This window comes from Triticum aestivum, chromosome 5A, assembly GCF_018294505.1.
Source record: "Triticum aestivum cultivar Chinese Spring chromosome 5A, IWGSC CS RefSeq v2.1, whole genome shotgun sequence".
Taxonomy (NCBI): domain Eukaryota; kingdom Viridiplantae; phylum Streptophyta; class Magnoliopsida; order Poales; family Poaceae; genus Triticum; species Triticum aestivum.
In genome coordinates this window covers 27,516,223-27,521,412 of record NC_057806.1, presented here as the reverse complement: position 1 = coordinate 27,521,412, position 5,190 = coordinate 27,516,223, and the positions used below count along the sequence as shown (strand labels likewise).

The 5,190-nt window shown below is 39.5% G+C and overlaps 1 long non-coding RNA gene across 1 annotated transcript; it reads left to right on the top strand.

Annotated features, from left to right (window-relative positions):
- Positions 1-394: 394 nt before the first annotated feature.
- Positions 395-3,309, top strand: LOC123106410 (uncharacterized). Its single transcript, XR_006451323.1, has 5 exons — positions 395-655; positions 941-1,041; positions 2,242-2,306; positions 2,707-2,772; positions 3,031-3,309. It is a non-coding gene; the product is annotated as an uncharacterized lncRNA (long non-coding RNA).
- Positions 3,310-5,190: the final 1,881 nt, after the last annotated feature.

The following is a 5,190-nucleotide window of genomic DNA, read 5'->3' as shown; positions in this document are numbered from 1 at the left end:
GCGGTGGAGCGGGGTGGTGTCCGCGGCTGACGGTACCATGCGCGCAACGACGAATGAAGTTGAGCAGAAACACCGCGAGCGGCAATTCGCGGCCAATCAGGCCCGGTTTGAGCAACAAAAATCAATATTACTTCACCCATCTTGCACTGAATTTTTACAATCATAGAAGAAGCACATTGTGTTTGGCACAAATATATGTACATGTGCGTGTCAAGGGCCAGATATGATAATAACAAAAATTATAAATTATTTCGCATAATTTTTTACTACTGGTATTCTTTTGTGATTTCGCACCAAAGTTTTCCTTTCCCTCCATTCTCTCCCGCGATAGCGAATAAGCACGCGCGCTTGATTACCATGGCCCCACCCGCCATACGAATGAAGAACGCAGACCAAAATTTGGCATCGCGAGGAGGTAACTGCGCCATCAAAATCGGAAACCTCCCCCTTCCCCATATCAACACAGTTCCCTTCCTCGTCTCATAGGATCTCTATCTTGAGGAGATCGATCATGGCCTACCCTCCCTCCTGAACCTCGTAGCGCACCCCGCCGATTCATTGAGGATTTGAGGTTGAGGGCACAAGAGGCATGTCTTGTTCAGCAACTGGGATGGAAAGCAGATCAGTCCCCACCCTCGATTCATAGAAACACAAGGTAAATACTAGTACGACTTGACGATTTTGCCTCCTCCCCCCTTGGTTCAGATCTGTCCCTTCTATGCTTTCTAATTACTCTTCTCTTGTGTGAATTTGGTAGTGCACACCAAGTGTTTGATAGCTGTCCTCTATTATTGGTTCAGAATTTTGGGGGCCTTGAGATAGAGGGGGTTGTTTCAGATTCTTCTTCTATAAGCTTACACGTTCCCTATTTGATTGAGAATAGCTTTTTAGGTTTTATTCATTATAGTGCCCTGACGCCTCCTTGTTTTGGTGTTCGTAGGTTTACTGAACATAAGAGGTGGCTTAAATCTAGTAACTATTAAGGTTTCAGGTGTGGATGCGTGCAATATTTCAATGTAGTTCTCCACCATTACTACCTTGGTGAGTTCAATCTCTTCATAGACTTTCTTCATGGAACTCCAATTCTGACTATCCTATTCTAGTTGGGTAGTACAGTTGGGTTAGTTCTTGCCTAACATTTTGCGGTTGAACACCTAGCATAGTTTCTTTCTTTCTTCGTGTGTGTGCAGACATTTGTGACCTTGTTATTTTCTTATTGCTATCATATTGTATTCTGGCTGGGGTGTCATTTGTAGAAAATGAACGATGGAGTGACTAGAAGAAGTGTTATCTTGGTCGTACCTATGGACAAATTGCAGTAAGTATCATGTAGACTAGTGAGGCCCTAATAAAATGTTAATTTTATTATGAATATCAGAACATGATCTGCAGCAGCACAACTAGAAGTCCAGTCTACAAAATGACACACTTGTTCTGAAAATAAATGTTAGTGAACAACCATGTGCATGATAGTGAAAACACATGTATACTCTGCAACACAATCAGCCTTGGCCCATGGGATCTCCTCACAGTTCCAACTTAAAAATCTCATCAGCCTAGCTCTAATGCTTGTGCATGAACGAAACCTCCTTAAGACCAAAGAGAATGAACTTGGGTGTCCTTGAGCTTATGATCCTCTTACTATCCGTGGATAGTGTTAAACCTGAACATGTGTCCCCCCCTGCAAAAACCAAGTTAAACATCATACCACACAAGTACAAGTTCATCTTCCCTAAGCAACTGAAATAGATCAACAGTTAAATTACTAGTATCGAAAGATAACTGCATTTTATTCATAGTAATGTTCCCAGCATAGAAAAAAAACTAAAAAGCATGGGGTCATTGAAAGAGCTGCTATATGGAGTTTCATTTTGTTACTTGCTCTTTTTCTTATACACCCGATGAACAAAATAATGGACCCCTTGCAAATTTACATTTCAGAGTAACGGTTTCATGTCTTAGTTCATCATTTTCACTATGAAATAGGAATAGCTTGATTTATTCCGAGTACCTACTTAGTACTAAATGAGTTGATATTTTGATTTGATAAGGAATAAATGTGGTAAGACTTATTTTATTGATTGTAGGGGCAAAAATTACTTCAAAATATGATTGTTTGAGCTGAAATCTGAATTAATCGTCTTCACATCTGTGGGGATGACTATCATAAGGTCGAGTAGGACCACAGAATATTGTCTTTTACATAATTTATTTAAACTTTTGGTCATTGTCATGTTGCAGCAGATATGTAATGGACAAGAATTTCAGTGCACGAGCGAAGGGAAATAGATTCTGCTGCACATAAGGTATATATCCATTCCCATATACAATATGTTCAAAATATGTTGCTCCAATGGTTATGTATCTACTGGTCGTCTTGCTAAATGTTGTTAAAAACAAGAATGTTAGTGCATGTCAGGGAGAAAAAACTTCTGTTGCAAACAAGCGGTATCCTTTCATAATCACATACAAATTTTGTTTAGACTATTTGTGGCTTGTTTAGTTGTTTATTACTTCTTTGCTATCAGTCTGTTGTCCAGACTACAAAAACAACATAAGGTGCTAATGCATGCTGTAAGAGTGCTCGAAGTGGTTCCCTGAGTTGGATGGATGCCAATGAACTATCTGTTGTGCTCAAATTCATTTCATATGTTCCCCTGTTTTGTTTCTGTCTTCTCATATGGCAACTTTTATTTTTTCTAACAGGCAGGAACTAAAGTATTCTTGAAGAGCCCGAAAAATCATAACAAGGGCGTAGCTCTAGATACAATGGTAAGTTCTGATCCTAAATTTAAACTTGATGGTCCTGAAATTAGAAATGAATTCTGGGTAGTGCATGTCGATATGGCACTAGTGCAAACTGAATATTTGGTATGAAGTTGCAAAACTGCAATACTCTCGGTAATGCATAAAAATAAAAGCTTCCATGGCCTTCAACCTTTGTACGTGACTAATATTTGCCTATATTACTATTTGCTTCATGTCAAGGTATTGTGTGTTAACAGTTCAGTTTTGTTTTCTTGTTTGTAGATTCAAAAGATAAATGGATGAGTATATGGGAGTGTGGCGATTATACTGCAATGATGATGTCGATGATCCATTTCATGATGATGATGACGGATGCATTTAGTTTTAGTTATATTGTAGGGATGACGTTCTTGTCGGATGTTGTTCCTCAGTTAAGATGGATATTTTCAGTTTAAGTTTCGCGGTCAAGAAAATTGTTAGATTATGCATCACATTTGGATGATGTTCCTCCTGTAATATCCACTATTGTAATCCAACAGTTTTGATCTAATATATGATTTCTTCCTCTCGTGAGTATATTGTGTTGTTTTTCGTTCACTTCAAATACATAATTATCGCCTTTACATGGAGCATTAATTTAATTGCTAGCAATATATAATTATATATACATGTAATATTATTATTGACACTATATATGTACCAACACTTGAAACGTTGGAAATTCTTCATTGCCAAGCAATGGGATTTTGATTCATGTACATCAAGCACCAACACATAAAATTGTTGTAAAAGTCCGTTTTATCTGTTGTTCTCTTGCAACGGACCTTTTTACCAACGATAGTATAAGCATTGCATTATGCGCTAGCAACACTGGATAAGGCTACGCATCCCAAACCGTTGGTAAAGACCCTAGCAACACATATATGGACATTTAGATACGGAAAAAGGCGTTGCTATAGTGGGGGTCCTGTTGTAGTACAGAAGGTTTTAGGTTTTCGTGGATATATATATAGGAGGAAGAAGTAGGTCGATGGAGCCACGAGGGGCCCACGAGGGTGGAGGGCGCGCCCAGGGGGGTAGGCGCGCCCCCGTGCCTCGTGGCCTCCTTGTTGGTTGCTTGACGTCCACTCCAAGTCCTCTTGATCACGTTTGTTCCAAAAAACACGCTCCCGAAGGTTTCATTCAGTTTGGACTCCGTTTGATATTCTTTTTCTGTGAAACACTAAAATAGGCAAAAAAACAGCAATTTGGGCTGGGCCTCCGGTTAATAGGTTAGTCCCAAAAATAATATAAAAGTGTATAAATAAGCCCATTAAACATCCAAAACAGAATATATAATAGCATGGAGCAATCAAAAATTATAGATACGTTGGAGACGTATCACCGACGTAGGTGGCAGATCTAAGAGAAAATTACACGGTTCGTCCTTGAATTTCTGGCACACAAAGATTTAGACCCACGGGTCGAGAAACGCTCCAATATGATCATTATACATGAGAATACTAACAATCTATGGTACCTTTATGGCCCCCTTGACGGTCGAGCGCCCTGTTGCCGTCGCATGGTGCCGTGCGTTGCGGGAAAAACTCCTTGCTTTTTTGGAAAATAACGCATGCTTCAATTTTGTAGCACATGCCAGGGGGCATTCCGACCGGGTCAAAATGAGCTAACTCCTCCTCCTCAGTCGCGCACTCTCTCCCCAAGCTCGCTCTCCTCTAATACTGAACCACCTCGTCGGTGGGATGGAGAAGAGAGCAGTGATGACAACAACAGCATGGGCGACGACTTCATGGAAACAGAATAATTTATAAGTTCTCCCTCTCATCCTTTAGTTAGTTTAGGGTTAGGGTTTTTGCATTTGGGGATATATTATGTTCTGAGCTTTTTGATTCGCAAAATATTTCGTTGATCTTAGGGGTTATGCATGTAGGAGACCTCGGAGACCATTCCTGAGGCCCTATACTATGGATCTGCATTGGATGATGTGCCCAAGCATATGCCGCACAAGCCTAGACTAGAGAAATTTGTTGCTTTTGAAGGGACACATACTAGAAGAAGATTCCTTGGCTTCCCTATGAAGGTGAGTTGTTTATCTTGCTACACTCAAATGTGCCCGAATGTTATAGTACAGTAACAGAATGTGCATATTGTTAATATGTTTATCTTGCTGATTAGTTGTTCAATGTGATAGCAGAAATTTAGTTGGTAATTCATACTCCAATTTAGCTGTAGTTAGATAGGTGTAAATTGCATTCCTTTTTTAAATGATCATTAATTACTGATCATTAAGGTGAATTTTTAGTGACAAACATTTCATATTTATTACAAATTGCAGCTTGCTTGCATTGATATACTGTTTATCTCACTGTTAATTATGTTGTTAATGTGCGTGGTACATGCTAGGTCCTATGCTGGGTCATTATTATCCAACTTGCTTGTATT